This window comes from Ammospiza nelsoni, chromosome 1 (assembly GCF_027579445.1).
Source record: "Ammospiza nelsoni isolate bAmmNel1 chromosome 1, bAmmNel1.pri, whole genome shotgun sequence".
Classification (NCBI taxonomy): domain Eukaryota; kingdom Metazoa; phylum Chordata; class Aves; order Passeriformes; family Passerellidae; genus Ammospiza; species Ammospiza nelsoni.
The window spans coordinates 74,663,365-74,683,093 of NC_080633.1; the positions used below are offsets into that span (position 1 = coordinate 74,663,365).

The window sequence follows — 19,729 nt, forward strand, 5'->3', positions numbered from 1 at the left end:
GTAATTTGTTTTTCTCCATATGATCCACATGTTAGGGGTATACCTTTACCCCTGTTATTAAAACAGACCAAACTGAGCTGGTTACATGAGCCTCTGTATTTAAGCCTCAGTTAATAAGTGGGTGCTTAACAAAGCCCTCCTCTCTGAACCCTCCCACTGCATTCACTTGCAAATCAGTGTTTGGCTGGCAAAGCCGCCGTGCTGTCCCCCCAGCCCCAAACCTGCTCACGCTGAGCACTGCGGCTCTATCAGCAGCATCTCTCTCGGTGAGGGGCAGCGACACCTCTCCTTGCGAGGGACGCTTTTTATTAATCAGGGGCACTGAATGGAAACCAATCAGACAGAGAGTCCCTTTGGCTCCTGCTCGCTGCCTGCCTGACTTAAAAGTGATGCCGGGAGAGAAGGAGCCCTGGTGAGAGGCGAGTGCATTCGGCGCTGGAGGCACGGGAACATGCAGAAGGCAGGATGCAGGTAGAGAAGCAGCGCTGAACGGACAGAACTGGGCTCACACAGACAGCCTGGGTGAGTACATCAACTTTCTGTAGCATGAGAACTGCCGACACCAAAAGAACAGATGCTTTCTGTAAGAGTGTGTAAAATGTCGAAGATGCCGTACAGATACTTTTTAAGCAAGGGGGAGTGGAGGGGCAGTGTCAGCAGAGCACGCTGGGGATATTTCTCTTACAGAGTTCCCAAAGAGACCCCAACCCATTAAATTGCTGAAATCTAAACTTCTGATACTGTAGATGTGATGACTACTTGTGTACATTAAAATATTAGCAATGTGTATGCTCTTTGGAAATACTGTTTGATATTAATCAGTTTTTCCTGCCATATAGGAGTAACAATATACCCTAACTCTCGTGCAGGGTGCTTTTTCACCTGTCCAGATAGAAGCTATTCCCCTTTTCTTTTTTTCCCACAAATGTGTTTGTCAATACATCAAATAAAACAACCCTGGTTAAGAAGGATGAAAAAATAGAATGTCTTTGTTGCTACTAAGAATGAAGTGCTAATGTTTTTTTTGGATTTTCTTTAGTGAAACTAGCAAAATTAGTGGGGTATTTTTAATATGTTTTACAGAGGGAGGTACAGCTCAGGGTTCAGAAAGATTGAGAGCCTAGGCAGATGTCCCTTTGGATATCTGTGGCAGAAAGTCAAAGTCAACAGGCTTAAAGTGCAAGGATGTTTTCCAGAAGTCCTTCCAAATACCTTGTCAGCCTAATATGTACAATCAGAGAGTCCCGCAGAAAGCAAGGCAGAAAGCATAAAAGGTCACACTGACCACTTGACACTGAAGTAACCAGCAGAAAACAAATGAATGACATTTTGCCTTTTCACATGCAAGAAACATGCTGTCACATGTGTTCAATTTCACTTTTTGAGCTTCAAAGAAAGAATGATGTACATGAATTAAAAGGTAATTGATATCCTTTCCTGTTGTTAGGCAATATGGATACAGCAGCCACTCACTTTGTCACAGATTTAAGTCATAGCTCAGAAAACAGAATGGTATTTTCTTAAAATACTTTCCATTTTCAGTAGACAAATTTACAACCAATGTATGAGTCTTGCTCTGATTAAAGGGATAAAAGTGATAAAACTAATATTTTACTGAAACCACAGCAGGATTATGCTTCATTGCTCAGTACTACACTAGCTACCCTTGCTAGGGATAAAAAAGGATAAAAATGCAAGTGTAATACTTGCACTAGTTTTGGAGATGAGATCAAAAGGTTTGTTAAGTAATATTAGTCATAGTGATGGGAATTACCAATGACAGATCTTTAAAAATCATTGTCTCCAAGTAGTTCTCCATATCTGAAAGGATAATTTTATTCCAAAAATATAGTGAACTAATTAAATATTCAGAAGATTTGTGCTATAATTTGTCTATGACGATTAAGAAATTTATTTGTGAACAATGTTAGTTGTTTAAAAAGGCGTATTGCTATCTGTATGTCAATCTGACAGATAAAATATATTGTCCTGTCATTTGTGCTTCACTGTGTAATGTAAATTCAAGGGAGAATTATATATGTTTACAGCTAATATGATTTTCTATTAACAAAAATATAAAACATTATACAGTCAAATGTCTGGGAAATAAATAATTATTGGTTTGGGCTTTTTTAAGTTAGGTAAATTAGATTAATTTTAAATGGAAAAATGTAACTGTATCTGTATCAGTGCTATTACTACTTGTACCTAAAACAGTTGCCAAGTCTTTTTGAACTTGATGGAGTGAGTTCAAGAATCAAAGTTTTTCATATGTTTATTGCCTGAACAAAGTAGAGTTTTTCATTTCAGAGATTGTCTTGTAGCCATTATTGTAGAATGTTATGCTTTGTGTGTAACTGGTACATCTCACCTAACCACAAAAAGAAGTTTGGTGATGCAGTTCACAGAGAAAATGTGGGGACACCTCTGCCATATGCTTTGTATAGCTCCATGTTAAAATTGCTTGAAGCTTTCAGAATTTTCATGCTTTTCTGCAGAAGTGACCATTCTGAAAAGGGTGTCCTCCTCTCCAGGCAGCAACTCACATAGAGGGATTTGTGCTCTCCTCTCACCTGGCTGTTGCTCCACAAGGATGCTGATCTCAGCAGCAGTTGCATGGTACTGGCAGAGACGCCCTCTCATCATGGGATCAACCAATAATGATGATTTCATTCCCTGACCTACCCACCAAAAAAAAAGTAATAATTGAAATCCACTGGTTTAAATGTCATCACTCATAACACTGCTGAAAGGACCTTACAACTTAATTCTGACATTCTCTTACCTCTGGCATCAGTAATTGTTTTCTGAATCTGCACGACATGGGTTGCAGGGAATCCACTGGCAGAAGCGTTTGAAAAGTAGAGCCAGAAAGAAACAGGACTGGCAACTTTCTCTGAGGATGAGTTTGTTCAGGAGATATCCTATAAGAAAACTGGGGTATGTAGGCTAGACTATGAGACAATATAGATGTTTAAAAGTATGTGTTTCTTCCATGCAGTCAGAGCTATTTAACTGCAGAAGGTAACTGGAGCAAAAATCTAGAGAAAAATGCATCTCCCACACATACCAGAATGGGTTCAGAATTTCTAAGGCTTGCAGCAGGTGTTATATTCAAATGTTATCTGCAGAAGAACTAATATTTTAAAATGAATAGAGTTTCCCAAGTAAAAGCTGCCTGCATTCTCCGTGTGAGTGAGGGAATTTAAGAAAATAATTCATAGGAATAAATCCGAAATTTTGTGAAAGGTGGTAGGAGGAGAAGGAAAATAAAGCAAATTGAAATGAAGAAAAAGAATTTTTGCAAAAGCAGTCAGAGTAATTTCTCTTCTTGCCTTTTAAACACATAGGAAATTGCTGAATGTTAAAAGAAAAGTTATTTTCCTGACTTTCAGTGACTGATCCTGATAAAAAATACCCCAGTGACATCGAGGACTACTTGCCGAGCATGACTGAGCAGGAGAGTCATACCTTGATCAAATCATACTTTGTGTCTGCAGTGCAAAATCCTAGCAAAGCTGAGACTTGGTTACTTCTGGGAAAATGTTACTAGCTTCAGGAAAGAAGAAAAATGCTGGATGTACACTGCAGCTCAGAGGAAGGCCCAAAATATTTTAGAAAAAAATTATTTTTAAACACACAGTATGTAATTTTATTACAGAAATGTCAGGAAGTGAAGTATGCTGCTTATAATCTCCCTTCTGCAATCTTGGGAAGATTACAAGAGGACATGGGTGGCATTGTTTTTATCCCATACACACACAGTGCCACACAGAGACTGTCTCAGTTACAGAGTACCTCTGTGTCAGAGACAGGAATAAAATGGGGGATCCACTTTTCCAGTTCTCCAAGTTCTCTGTAGGATTACATCAATGTTCAAAAAAATATATTTACCTTGAAGCCTTAAATAACACCATCAATAACCACAAATGTTTCTCAGAAAATATATTTCTGCAACTTCAAAATTGAGTGCTTTAAGTGGTGTCCAGTGTACTCCTTTGCTAGCAAAATGCAAACTTCTATAATTAAATTTCACACCTGTTAGCAGTAAGAGTAATAGCAACATCAAGACAACATCACTTTGGATTCTGTTTCCCTATCTCAGAAAAACATTTTTTTCATAATATGTTATCTCTTGATATACATATATCAAGGAGGTTTAGGTAAGTACAAATTTTAGAGATGCTAGATGGTGTTCAGGTTGCTTTGTCCTCAAAGGCTGTATTTGAGAGAAAGAAGGACCATCTTCATAGAAATTCTGCCTGTAATGATACTGCAATTTTGGGCCATGCATGTTTGCATGTTGGTACTAAAGGATTCAATTTTCTAAAAAATACTGGCAGCATCTCACCATTGTGCATAAATATGTTGAGAAAGAGCTCCTAAAGCACTTGCCCAGATTCAAAACATGATCTTCACCCAAGAATAGATTCTGTGAAATATAGAAAATTGTGGATAATGCATTTGTATTTGGGCATAGAAAGAGTAGGCCCTTCCATCATTTAAACAAATTGCACAACAGCTCTCAGAAGGAGATTATCTGAATTTGTGCATTTTTAATAGTTCAATTGAAGTCAATTAATGATGTATGCAAGCCTTCTGGCAATATATACAGGTATAATTAGATTTAGCCATTATTTGCAAAAAAATATGATCTATTATATTGATAATCAATGGTGCACAACCAACCAGTGGCTGACATTCATATTCCGACACCCCTTAAAAAAAGGATTCAATAAAAACATCAAGTTATATAAAAAGTGTTCAATAAAGGAAATTTAAAAATATAATGATCTAAAAAACTCAGCTTAATATCTTACTAGAATAATTGGCTTTTATTTCCTTTTTACTCCATCATTCAATATTTGCTCCTAAGGAGATGAAGAGGCAAAGCAAAAATGGGCTGAGTTGCGTATAAGGGTGAAGTTAATCCCATTGTTTCTGGTTTTAAAGAAAAAATAGGCACAGAACAAGTGAAATTTAGCATTTTAAAATCCAGAAGTTTTATGTTCTGTATGATTTGAAGGTTTCAGTGGTCTAATCACATCCGATTTTAACAGATAAAAATAGCCCCAGTGTATGAACAGAACTGTTATATATATGCACCTTCGTACATGTACACATGCATCTGGAGACATAAACTGAAATATAACTCATGCAAACGCTAGAGAAAAATAATGCAATATTTGTAGAAAACGATATATTACAATGGGTTTGCTTAAGTTTATAGTGCTGCATTCTGGCTGAATTTTCCTGCTTACTTTGTTGTTTATTCCAATACTTTCACATGGTTTGCATTTTTCTTTGTTATTATTTTCCATACGAGTGGATTTAAATATCAAGCTTTGTACTGGGAAGCTATTGTAAAAATGTTCTTAATTCTTAAACCGCAGATGCTGGCTGCAGGTAATCTCATGGAAATAGTTTTGCCTGTGTAGCAAAAGGAGAAAAAAAATCAGGAAAACATACTTATTTCAAAAGGAAATTCTTGTAGTTGTTTAAGCTATTTGTCAGGAGAACTGTTTGTGCTTGTGCTGTGTTCCAGAACATGTATTCAGACCGGGTAACATTTTGCAATAAGACTGGTCCCACTGAAACCAGCAAAATTACTTTTGTGCATTTCCCTTACCCTGAGTAAAAATGAGAGTGGAATCTGTGTTCTTATGCTATCTGATAAAAAAAGATTCTATTTTCCTCAGAGTAAACATAAAAATATTAAATTGCAGAAAATATTTTCCCATTTCCTGGAAGATTTACAACAATCCTTACATTTGTTTCCCAGATATAAAAGGTAAAAATGAGAATTCAGACTTGTAAGAAAAATGGATTTCGATGTAAATAATGTAGTCTCTTCATTCTTTCCTGTTATCTTCACCTATGGCTTTACTGCAACTGAGCTTGATCTTGCTCTTAATGGCTTCAAATTTGTGTTATATATGACTTCTTTCCTAGTCAAGACAGCTATCTCATTGGATTTACATCTTTTCTAGAGTAAGATAATAAGTAAAACCCCCTGTGTTCTAAATAAAAGTAATTAATCTCTTCAAGTTCCTTCATGGAGATAGAACAATACTGAAGGTAATTGTTCTTTGCTTAGTAGTAGTAATAATAGAAGTAGCATCAAGGCTGAAAACTCACATATTAGTTGAAGTACTGATTTAGTGATACTTTAATTACATTTGTCCCAAGCTTCTGGCACTGCCTGCTCTTCCAGTTATTGTCTTCTTGAAAAATCTACTTATGGCACCCAACCATCCCTGCAGTAAGCAGAAGGATCTTCAAACTAAAAAATGTATTGTGCTTAGTGTTCTTATAATCACTTTTAAAGGCAATTAAAGAAAGGAAAGTCTCAAAAAGGTTGGTACAACTGCTGTCAGCTATCACTGGCCAAAAGAATCTACTGGTTGAGAATCTTTCCCTGAAGCTTTCATTCAGGAAGGGAAAAAACATCATTTAGCTCAAAAACGGGAGTGAATTAGGAAGTCGCTAGATTCGCCACGGAGTGCAGCTTTTGCCAAAAAAAAAAAAAATTAAATTAAAAGGTGTTCATCCTTACAAGGTTGAATCTAAGAGATAAAGACTTAGGAACATGCCTAGTGTTGCACATTCAGACACACAAATGTGAGTACAGCTAGAATGAAAGATTTAGCACTTCTGACAATGACACTCTAATAATTTATTTACCATTTGAATTTATGCTTAGGAAATTCACATTTACATTGCAGAGGAAAATTTTCTAACACCTCCATACAATAGAGATGCAAAGAATTTAGAAAATATAGGATACAGAAAAAAAAAAAAAAACTAAATGCAAAGAATAAACTTCTCAAATATACAAAGGTCCTCTACGGTTCTTTTCCTCTCACTGATGTGTTGAGACTCTACATAATGGCGCTCCCCAAACCAGAAGCCTACAGGCTGAATAGTTTTTATAACTACTTTATGTTTGCAGAGCAGACATATGATTAAATAGAGAACTGCACTGTTATATAGAGACCTAGGATCATGGTTCCCTTGATTACCCAAGAGAAATACTGTGTAATTCTAGCAATACATAAATCCTGATTTCAAAGGAATATACAGCTGAAGATTTGCCAACAGTTGCATACAAGAACAAAAGGTTCCTGTGCAGTTTGTGTACTGGTCTGTGTGTGTACCATACTAGGAGCAGAACATACTCATAGTTTAACTGTTGGTTAGAATGAAAATGAGTCTTAAGGATTAACCAATACAGGATTTAAGTTCCTGATCTCATGACTTAAAATGAATGTCAACTTGTATTTAAAAAGTATTTCACTATTTTTAAACTGGCAGATAAATTTTATAAACTCAGGATAAAGTGATATTTTTCTGCAAGTGTGGGTAGTTTGAAATAGTGGCTACGTCTTAGGCATCTGACTGAGAACTTTTCTAAGATTTACATGTGGGGGTCACAAAAAATAAAAAATATGGGGCAGAAACATGGATTGAGTAACCCAGGGTAATTGTTAAAGAACATGCCTAGAGCTACTAGAAGAAACCTTTTCAACCTGGTTGAAAGCATCTCTAGTTCTCGGAAGGAAGGAAGTGGCGGAAGGGGCGGAAGGAAGGAGCGGAAGGAAAGGGCGGAAGGAAGTGGCGGAAGGGGCGGAAGGAAGGGGCGGAAGGAAGGAAGGGGTGGAAGGAAGGGGCGGAAGGGAGGGAGGGAGGGAGGGAGGGAGGGAGGGAGGGAGGGAGGGAGGGAGGGAGGGAGGGAGGGAGGGAGGGAGGGAGGGAGGGAGGGAGGGAGGAAGGAAGGAAGGAAGGAAGGAAGGAAGGAAGGAAGGAAGGAAGGAAGGAAGGAAGGAAGGAAGGAAGGAAGGAAGGAAGGAAGGAAGGAAGGAAGGAAGGAAGGAAGGAAGGAAGGAAGGAAGGAAGGAAGGAAGGAAGGAAGGAAGGAAGGAAGGAAGGAAGGAAGGAAGGAAGGAAGGAAGGAAGGAAGGAAGGAAGGAAGGAAGGAAGGAAGGAAGGAAGGAAGGAAGGAAGGAAGGAAGGAAGGAAGGAAGGAAGGAAGGAAGGAAGGAAGGAAGGAAGGAAGGAAGGAAGGAAGGAAGGAAGGAAGGAAGGAAGGAAGGAAGGAAGGAAGGAAGGAAGGAAGGAAGGAAGGAAGGAAGGAAGGAAGGAAGGAAGGAAGGAAGGAAGGAAGGAAGGAAGGAAGGAAGGAAGGAAGGAAGGAAGGAAGGAAGGAAGGAAGGAAGGAAGGAAGGAAGGAAGGAAGGAAGGAAGGAAGGAAGGAAGGAAGGAAGGAAGGAAGGAAGGAAGGAAGGAAGGAAGGAAGGAAGGAAGGAAGGAAGGAAGGAAGGAAGGAAGGAAGGAAGGAAGGAAGGAAGGAAGGAAGGAAGGAAGGAAGGAAGGAAGGAAGGAAGGAAGGAAGGAAGGAAGGAAGGAAGGAAGGAAGGAAGGAAGGAAGGAAGGAAGGAAGGAAGGAAGGAAGGAAGGAAGGAAGGAAGGAAGGAAGGCATCCTCCTCAAGAAGAATGGATTCACAAGGCTGAAGCAGCATAAACATTTCTGGATTACTTATTTTAAGTTTATTTAAAATGCAATACTGTGGGTAGCTACAATAATAATAGAACCAAAATGATTGTTGTAGTTTATGTCTTTTGTTCACAAATAGTATCAGAATCAATAATTTTTTGGACTGAAAGCTGAACTCTGAAAATAAAATATTATAGAGGAACATAAATAAGGAGACATTGTGGTGGAATGAAAAAATAAATGAGTCACATAAATTTTCTGCTTCCTTCACCTCTAGTTAATTAGCACTAATTAAACTTCATGCTAGTCAGCCTGTGGGTCTAGTAGAAAATTTAAAAAATCATGAAATTCCATTGCCTGTGGTGAAAATTTACATGTATTTGTGTATATATGTATCTCTATCAGTATCTGTGTTGATATAGTTTTATCATTATTTTGATGTAATTTTAGAGACACAGGTTAGATTAAAAGATCTAGGGATCTAAGTATACTTATATCTCTCTATATATCTACATATATACCTACATATGTCAGTGTAAATATAGCTGTAATGCATAATGACAGATATAGATTTTTAAATTTTTTGTTGCTTTGCAATGTGCACAACATCTCTGTTATGACAGTCATGCATATATTTGCATTGTAAGTTTTCCAGAGCTATATTCTGTAGTTACTAACAGCTAACCAATATTCTTATGTGCCGAGTTGAGGAGGTCTTTGCAGGTCCAGATTTTACTCTATAACTTCAGACCTAGAGTGGTAAATATCAGAGAAAAACACAGCAAAACATCTGCTCTGTTTATGCTGCCATTCCAGAATTATAGAATGGTTTGGGTTAGAAGGGAACTTTGAAGTTCAACCACCTTGCCATGGGCGGGGGCAGCTTCCTCCAGGTCAGGATGCTCAAAAGCCCATCAAACCTGGCCTTGAACGTTTCCAGTGATGGAATATCCACAAATTCTTTGGGTAACCTGTTCCAGTGTCTCAACATCATTGCTGTAAAATATATTCCCCTCATGTCCAACCTAAACCTTCTTCTCTTTCAGTTAAAAGTCATTATCTAATATTGAGTTTCATCTACCAGTGTCCTAAAGTCTTTATCTACAAAGCTGTTCTTAATCTCTTAATCCCACAGTCTATAGTCATGTTGAGGATTGCCCCAGTTCAGGTGCAGCACCTTGGACTTGGCCTGTTTGAACTTCATGAGATTTGCATAGGTGCTTTCCTTAAGTCTGTCAAGGTCCCTCTGGATGGTGTCACTTCACTTGGGTGTATCAACTGCACCACACAGCTTGGTGTCATCTCCAAATTCACTAAATTGTGTTTTGTCTTCTCACCATCTGTGTAGTTAAAAAAGGCATTAAATAACATCGGCCCCAGTAGAGACCCTTGAGGGACATCAGTCTCTACTGGTTTCCACTTGGACACAGCCATTGACTGTAAATCTTTGAATGAAGCCAAACATCTGATTCTTTCTCCATGTAACAGTCTAACCATCAAACCTGTATGCCTCCAATTGAGCACCATGACTCTTGTGGGGGTGTCAGAGGCCTTTCAGAAGTCTAGGCCTCATGATATCAGAAGGTACCTCACCCACTGATGCAGTCAGTCCGTCACTGAAGGCCATGAGATCAGTCAGACCGTGAGATCAGTCAGGAAGAGTATGCCCTTGGTAAAGCCATGTTTGCTGTCCCTAATCACCTCCTTGTCTCCCACATGGTTTAAGACATCTTGCAGGATGATGTGTTTCATAATCATACCAGGTGCAGAGATGAAACTGATGGGCTGGCAGTTCCCAGGGTCCTCCAGTTCTTTCATGATTTCTAGAAAATAATTCCACTTCATTCAACAGATTTGTTTTGAGGCAAAAATTCCATGAAAGAGGAACTTTTGACTAAATCACATTAATAAAATTACATGGCATGACTTTCAGTGAATTACTTTAATACCTCTGCACTTTGTATCTCAGTAAAAATATTGACAAAATTTGCACCTTCACAAAATTTAAGCAATAATTTTGACATAGAGTTTTAAGCTTCCTTTCCTGCTTCTCAGCTCATTGAACAAAGGTTCAGAAAACCTGAAATCTTTTTGCTACGATGGAGTTTTTTTAATTCTTCATCCTTACTGTATGATCATCTAAATGATCAGCCCCAAGGTAAACAATACCTCTGTTAACTTTAATTTTAATGTCCCTTCACAATGCAAATAAAAGTTGTCTTCTTATTCCTATTTCAATTAATTGGTCCTGAAGTTTAGTTTTATCCTGATAATTGAAAGGTCAAATAATGTGAGCATGCTCCTTTTAAACAGAAATTTCCATCCCAGTGACCAAGTATCTGAAGAGCAGGAAGAAAAACATAGACATGTTCTTTGGTTTTTTGCATGTAGTCTGTAGTGGTTCATTCTAAGGCACACTGAAGGAAGCATGAGGTTTCCAGCATTGCCAAAGAGCATCCAAGATTGTTTTTTCTATTTATAAAAAAGAAAATGGAAGATGTTAAGATTTAAAGATAGTGTAGTCATAGGACAGAGTCATCACCTCCATATACAAGCAATTTTTTTTCCAGGTGTGGTTGACAACAGCAGCACCAATACCACCAATACCAGGAAAAAAAAAAAGAAGGTATTTACCCTGAAATATAATGGTGTTCATCTTTGAAGGCAGCATGTTTTGTTACTTTTCTCCTCAAAAAATGAAATGATACCATATGGTATGTTAGACAGTTGAGACTGGAAATTTATTTATCTTAATAAATTTTAATACTTCACCAGCCACATTCTTTAATGCTATGAATGGATGTTAAAACTTCTTGGTTATCTCAGTGAGAATTTAAAAAGTATTTGTCAATGTTCATTTGTTTTACTGCCGACAGTTCTCTGAAATTACGTGCGAAGGATATTTCAACACAATCATGGTTAAAACCATCAATATTTAAAAGCAGAAACATAGCAATGCTTCCCTTAGGTTATATGTGTGTGTATATATATGCATGTATCTATGGGCTTAAATAGGTGTAATGAAGAACTTGAAGTTGAAGCTCTTACTTGTGGGAGTCAGGTACATTATAACCTCATTGAGTTCATCTGGTAGTCAGCGGGAGCACCATGAGATTTCAGTAGAAACTTAATATGTGTGAAGCCAGTTACAAAAATTATTACCTGCCAGAATTGCAGCAGTATCATAACACTTCCAACATTTATCTCTTTTCATAGTGTGTACCCTTCCCTAGGGTGTAGCTTTACTACCTTCTTGCACAACCAGCAACTGGTCTCTCTGTGTTTCTGCTGTGGTTTGAGCCGGAGGGCTATTCAGTTTATTGGGGTCAGAGGAATTTGTTGATTTGAAGAGAGGACAGTAAAGGGTTTAGAGGTATCTGAGTGATCCTCAACCCAATGGAAGTGAGGAAAAAGAAGGTGGAACCCTTCGCTAAAGGATGGTCTGTCAGCAAAAATTCCTTTTCCTGTGTTCTGGAGACCAAACGGGTTTATCAAGTACAAGAAAAGATGCTTCTCTCTGTTCCAAGTCTTCCTGACCTGTTGTCCAAAAGAATTAATGCCACTATCATGTTTGTCTTAACACTTTATTGATGCTGAAACCGGGAAAGAGTGAGAAGGGTAAGGGTAATTACTGACATTTGTACTCCATCATGAGGAGGACTCCAGAAAAGGAAGGGGATCGGGCTAAGCATAGGATCCCACCTGGCCTAAGGACATGCATCCATATCACTGGATATCCATAGCGTGCTGTGCTATTACAGCAGTCATCAGTAAGTCAAGTTACATACGCCTCTATCACATTTATTCCCAACAATAGTGACTACTTGGCACAAATTATAACTAATAACTACTAGAAATATTGTTAATATTTCTTTATTCCCCTGGCATGGAAAATATTGCCTATTACTTAAATGAAAGTCAATTATTATTTGTATATTAGACACTGAAGCCAGCTCTAGTAGAACAACACAGCACTACCTAGATGCCTAGGGATACACTGGTTTAAGAGGTTCTTACCCTGTGAGTCTGCAAACTTCTCAGGAGCCTGTTTCTAAGAGAACTACACAAAAAATATATAGCCCAATTACAAACAGCTTGAAATTTGTCATACAGAATTGCACTTTCCTGACAGAAAATATTTATAGTATCTGTAATCTGTAGGAATCAAAAAGGAGCAATTTAGAACCATATGTGGCTACTGCATTTTCAACAGATTAGAGGTTTGCAAAGAAAAGATATGTGGCCTAAGTAACCTTTTTTTTTTTGTTAGACCATAGACTGAAAAAAAGAAAAAGGAAGAGATTATAAAAGAACAGGGAGTGGAGAATTTTTTATTCATATTTTTATTGGGATTGTGCTATCACTAAGAAAACTGAAGGACAAGAGGATAATGAGGAAGTCACAGACAGTGCAGTTTTAAAAACAAGCCATTTGAACCCTTCTAATTTTAAAATGAAGCTATTTACAAGTTCCAAAGCTTGCATGGATATAATCTTGCATTGTTTAAATTTAGATTTTGCCTTAAACGCCATCTTTTATAAGAATAACCAAATGATTTTACTTTTGAAGTCCTGTTAATTTACTGATACAATGGGAGAGTGAAAACAGTCATAGTTTATTGTTCAGATAAAATATTTGCTGGCTTGAACAACATGTTTTTTCATTGACCTCAGACTAAAGTACTGAATTTAAATCTTGAAGCAAGAAATAATACAACATGAGAAAATCATGCAAATAATATGAGGACATCACATGCATTGTCTTTATAATAATACAGTTCTATCTCATGGTTCTGAAAGAATGTAGCTGTTTTATTGGAGACCACAGAAATTAGTATTCCAGTGGTGACCCTCAGAAATTGCCAATTACCGGTCAGTAATTGCAACAAAGTGTTGCAATTTTAAAGTGTTCTATGACAGCAATCAAGTATAAGCTTCAGGTAAACAACAGAAGTGGGCATAGTTCTGATGGAAAGCTCATCATGTTCTTGCTGAATATTCCCATGGACATCGGTAACATTTAGATCCAATCTTGATAAAGGGGGGAAATATTGTCACAGTCATTAAAAGGCCAAGCAGAAGACTTGAGGGCTGCAAAGGGACAGAAAGGGCAGAATGCACTGCACAACTGAGCACCAGCTTTTTCACAACAGCTGAAGTTCCTGCGCCCACCAGGCTCCACGAGCTCGGCAATAGCAATAAGTGGGGAAATCGTCAACATGGTTGTGCAATCCTATTAAACTATTAATATTAAACTATTACAAATCTTCCTTTCTGGTCTCTTCACATCCTTCTCCCTGCATAGGGATTGGTATGTGCACAGAATTCACATTACTTGTATCATGTCCATGTGTATGAAATGTGAGTAGATAGATAACATTAAATGAAAAATCCAATTATAACATATTATGTGAACAAAACTATTTGGATTTTTTAAATGTGTTTTCTTCTGCGCAGAAGTCATCGGTATTCAAGCAAACAAGTGGAAAAAAATCCATGTTGCTTTCAAGGTAAATGTCAGACAAAACTATTGCAAAATGCCAACAGATAGTGATTTCTGATACAGCAGAGGATAAAGTTAGATGAAAATACAGATAATATAAAGAGGCTTCTTTCTGCATAGGCTGGCAGAGAAAGGGAAAGTATATCTTCTCAACTATCAAAATGAGATTGCAATATAATTTTAATATAACTTTAAATGAGATAAATATAATATAGTGAACATAGTGTTTATAAAAGTAGTATGTTCTTTTGTTAAAATAAAATAATAGATTGAAAAAAATTGCTATACATGAGTACGACATAACAAGAACAATAGACAAACACAAATTAGACACAGGGCTAAAATCTTTAGTTTAAAAATTGAAAATCAAATGTATACATTACTAATGTGTTGAAGAAGCCATGACTTTAAAAAGTATTAGAATTTATAAATTTTGAAAAAAAATTTCATTAAAAGGTAGAGACAGAGGCAAAGTGAAAAAAACATAGAAATGCAACAGCAACCTAACTGCAAGCCATTGGAGATAGCAGAATGCTTTTACTGACTTAGACAGCTAAGAAGAAAGTTCTCAAATGTCGTGCAAACACTAAAAGAGAGAAAAATATAAGCAGTATTATGCACATGTGGGCAGAGCTAATGCAATACATGTAGGTAAGAGAAAAAAAAGAACAAAATTCCCCTACAAAGAATAATTGGTTATTGAAATAATGTCCTGTGTAAGTGATGAAGAAAAAGACAATGGAAATAAAGAGCACCTTACCATGTTTAATCTTTAAATGCAAACCAAAATGAGATCTACTGAAATAAATATGTTAGAAAAATACATGGCTTTCAGAAAGAAAATGTAAAATTAAATTTTATACATTATAAAAAAATCACTAGAAATTGGGAATTCTGTTTATGAAGTCACTACCTAAATTCCTATTATAGCCACTTTTTAGTGTAGGTGTAGATAAAACCTGCATTAGAATCAGAAAATAATTAAGTAATCTTAGTTCACTGTATGACAGAGGACTTTTATCATTAAAACAAGATGATAAATTGAAAGTATGAATGTTATTGACTTGATTACAGAGTATTTAAAGTAGGTCTGATGATACATAAAAGAACTTCGTTGAACATAAAGTAAATATGAATATATTTTCAAATGCTAAGAGGGAAAACAAAAAGTGAAAACATGGCTAGAGTAAGCACTTTTGTTTTAATTACATTCCCAGTGATCACACACATCCAAATGAGGAAAGTTTAACACATAATATAATTTTCTACGTATTTTCTTTTATAATTTTAGCACATTCAGGGTGATGTTAACAGAAGTGTTTTCTTATGTATTCCAGACAAAAAGGGAAGGCCCAAGACAAGAAATAAGTTTACCCTCAAGTTCTTAATTTATTTTGTGACTACTTAATGACTTTTTTTATGGTATGAAATTATTGGCTCTGCAAGATTACTCACTTTCTTTATGACACAAGTGGGAGATGGATCCATTATGGAAATTAGAAGATGTATTTAATTTTTGTATTAGATATAGCTGATTTTATTGTTTCATATGAATTATTAAAACATTTCATGTCACTATGAAAATGACAAAGTCGAAAGTTGTTTTCATATTGTGAGGCCATATAATAGAAACTCATAAAAGATCAATAGTAAAACTGAAAAATTTGACTTAAATTTGAAAATATACCAAGTATAGAATTTTCCTTTCTTGGGAAATTTGAAAAAAAATACTGGTGATGAGAGTAAATTATGGTGAATTCTTTATTTTGTTAAATTCTTAACAAATAATAACTTGATGAAGATTAAAAACTTCTCATTTTTGTAAATTTTGAGTTCAGATATGTTGGTGGAGAAAATTACCTGGAGGCCAAGTCACAAGCTGTTACGTCAAGGTGCATCATAGGCTGGATTGTCTGCTTGCCACAAGAAGATAGGAGATAAGCAAAACCTGTCTAATGAATTTCAGAGTGGAGAAGAAACTGCCTAGATGCTTTTTTTCTGCTTTTTTCACCTATTTTTAGGTGGAATCATGCTTTATCCATTTTCTTTTCTTGAGAAAATCTGCAGTCCTACTTGTCTACTTTACAGTGAACTCACATCATAACCTCAATAACATAGCAGTTTTCCTAAAACTTATCTATATATTTTATTAGAGTAGAAATTGTTATGTGACATCAGATACAACTGTGGTAAATACCAATTTGTGTGACTGATGTTTATTCACAGACAAATGTTATCTTTAAAGTTTCACTGAAAGTAGCAGAGGCTCTAAAAATACATTGAGAAAGTACTGCTCTTACAAATATTTCCAGTAAGAAAAATCTTGAAACAAATGAAACAGTAGATCCAGTGTAACAAAGACTTTTGTCAGAATTTCTGACCATGTATAAAACTAGCTTAATTCATGGACTTGCTGATATTTTGCAGCTCTGAAAACACCAGACCCACATTTCTTGAGGTGCGTAACTGGGAAGTGTTTCTAACAGACAGCCATGATTCATCTAACAAATAAATGCTACAAATGGAATGTTTAACTTTATACTCTTCTCTGAAGAACACTTATTCTCCTCTCCTGCACCTTTGTTGTTCTCAAGTGTTTGTATCCCCTATCTTCTCCTTTTTCCTCATCTTCTCGGTGCTTTCCTCATCCTCTCACTTGCTCTTTCCCTTTCCGGTACTTGCCTTCCTCTTTTTCTTATTTATTCAGCATTCATCTCACTAAAGACAAAAAAACCAACAACCAAATCAAGAAGAAACTGAGGGACATAATGTTTTAAATTACATAACATATTATTCTATGAAGTTTAATTTAGGCATAAGAAGAAACATACTAGAAGAAATCGCATTCCATACAAGGGGGAGCATACTTTTACATTTACGCTTTCATCCACAGAATATGCATTTGGACTTGCATCTCTGGAACTTTAACTTGGCATGTCTTTTCTCATTGGCATGTCATTCTCATTTACAGACCAAATAGGTCTGTAAAATCAGCATTTATTTCCAGCCAATACATTGCTACAAAATACTGAGACGTAGTCACAGACAAACCATAAAGAGAGCTTCCCCTTTGTAAATCAACAGGAAAACCAAACTGATACTTTAGTCAAAAATATTAGAAAGGGATTAAACAACTATCAATACTCCTCTGATGCTGAGAATACCATAAGTCTTCCCTCACAAAGGGTTACAAGGCTGTGTTGGAATCCCAGTGCGGCGCATGAAACTCATGAAAAGAGAATGCTGTGAAGAAATTGTGAAAGTAAAACACACATTATTGATCGCGCTGTGCTTTTCCATTCTACTCCTTCAGATACATTCTTGTCCACTGACCTTTCAGATATGAAAGCAATCTAGCCTATGTTTTCCAAAATACAGGCAACACCTTTATAAGTGCTGTGTTCCTCTAATCAAATGTTTAATAACTGGAAGTCTTGTCAGTTATATAGAGTGATATTTTAAGTCAATCACACTTTTTACAGAGACACGTAATCAAACTATGTTTAGAAAACACCCTTAGGCACTTTCATTTGATATTTATATGTATATATATTCCATTTCAAAAGATGTGAAATAAATAAAAAGAGACTATACTTTTTTCTCAAAATTGGTAGAAATGCATGTGGGTGAAAGCAAGAGCAAGAAAATTTATTTCAACTTCTTTTTTCCATGACAGGATGTTTGCTAAAGCATATTTGTCTTTACTGTAAACATTTCACTCAGATGCAGTAAGATTATTAGCGTGTATTATCTAGTTCTGAGTTACACTTATTAATAGAAAACAAACAAATAAAAGACACCTCAAAGCAAGCATCATCTTTAAGAAAGAGGAATAATAAGAATTTAAGCAGCTTCACTGTCTCACAAAGTGCAAAGGTATAGTATAATGTTATGGCTCCCTCTTTTGGATAACAGATATCTAGTATGCAATAATAGAAAAACTCATCATGTCTTTAACATCAAAAACAATCTCCACAGGGCACTATTTTTCCCAAAGATTTTGCTTAGAAATTATTAATGAAATCAATAAAAATATGCTTTTATAAGTTTCTTGCAAAATGCAAATATATTATAGGTGTCAATTTTATAAAATAGACACACATTTCCAAGATAGCTCTGTAGTTAGAATATTTTTAAATATGTTAAACATTAGTCTATCAAGTTCCTATAAAAACTGGAGCATGAAACTCTGATGGATTGCTCCTTATTTTAGCAGTCTTGTTAATACTAAATAGAGAACAATAAAAAGATGATTGATGAAAGCACTTAATAGAACTTACTTTCTAAAAAAGTGACCAGAAAGGGACAAATTTTACTCTTACACTATTATTACTTCATTTTTAACAGTGAGTGAAAAATGAAATGAATGGTCACTTGGGTTCTTTTTTTGGAATTTCCATTTTAAATGCAACATATTTAAAAATCCACACATTTATATGCATTCATTTTGGGAAATTTTTGAAGATACCATTGAAGAAGAAAAAGAAATTTAACATTTTTAAAATTTAAAAAAAATTCTTGTGAAACAAAATTCATTTTATTAAGTGTTAAGAGTGAGGAAAGAGTAAAACTGTTGAAAGGCATCAGTTGATACAAAATAGTGACTCCTGACAGAGGTTAAACTTCCATGGCTTAAGATCTTTTTGTAATGCAAGATTAGCAATCATTGTTGGATTTATAGATATTGTTGTATTTAATTCTGAATTTGGATTTTTTTTTTCCCAAGTATTGAAAGCACACCGCCATTCTTCTGCATAACTCCAGGCTCAATTTTCTTCATGTATCTCTGCTGCTGTGAGACAACTGGAAATGTTTTTTTTAAAAAAATGCTTTTGCACAATTCAGCAGCACTATTCAATTACTTCAGCAGTGTCAGCTAGAAGGCAGAGTTTATTTCACTCAAACCCCCCTCCTATGGCTTCCTTATTGCCTTTATTAAAAATATTGATGTTAGGCAGGAACATATAAATGAATGGATTTAGAGGTTTTGTTTAGCACTTTCTATTACTAAAATATCCATTCCTTTACATTCATTAAGATGTTAAGCTGTACAATTATAAAATTAACTGGATTTATATCAACTAACTTAAAATTATTGTCATGATGGTCATTTTGTTACGCCATTGCAATGTGTTTTCTCTTCTCAACACCAGAACTGCAACAGGACAATTGCATTTGATATGCTGGGTCATTATTATTCATTCTATTTGTTAGTAACAGTTGCTATAAAATGTTTATTTTATAATCAACACTGCAGTAATGAGATTTAGATGAAGGTATATCTTTCCCATGAAGAACTGCCTGTGGATAGTGCATATAATGACAGTGTTTCAGAGTTAGGAAAAACAAGGCAATTTAGCAAGCCTTATTGAAAATAGAAATTAGGCTGTTTCACTAAGTGATGCTGCATACTCCCAGCCATACCACTGAAACAAAACAGCAACATTTGGCTGAAATAAAGATTGCAGAATCCAAAAGATAAAAAAAGGGAAGAAATTCACTTGTACAAAGCATAAGTTTGTTTCATTTGCATTATCTACTCCTATTTAAACCAAGAAAAGATTAGAAGATTAAAAACTAGATCCTGACACATTGCTGTGAATAGATTAACTATGCACCTTTTTTTCCTGTTATATGCTTGAGTTAATTTGTTTTCTATGAAGTCACATATTTATGACTTGTCTTAGCCGTATGAAGCCCAGACAAAGATATGTCTCCTCATATACCAATTT

The 19,729-nt window shown here is 35.8% G+C and overlaps 1 protein-coding gene across 2 annotated transcripts in view; it reads left to right on the top strand.

The window, feature by feature from the left end:
* The first annotated feature begins 284 nt into the window (after nt 1-284).
* CDH9 (cadherin 9) overlaps nt 285-19,729 on the top strand; it is a 98,007-nt gene continuing 78,562 nt past the window's right edge. The window contains exon 1 of one of the 2 annotated variants that reach the window (XM_059470163.1): nt 285-522. The gene's annotated coding sequence lies outside the window, so the exon portion shown is untranslated. Of the gene's footprint in view, nt 523-13,981; nt 14,005-19,729 lie in introns of those variants that run through there. The other variant, XM_059470172.1, reaches the window with a different exon arrangement.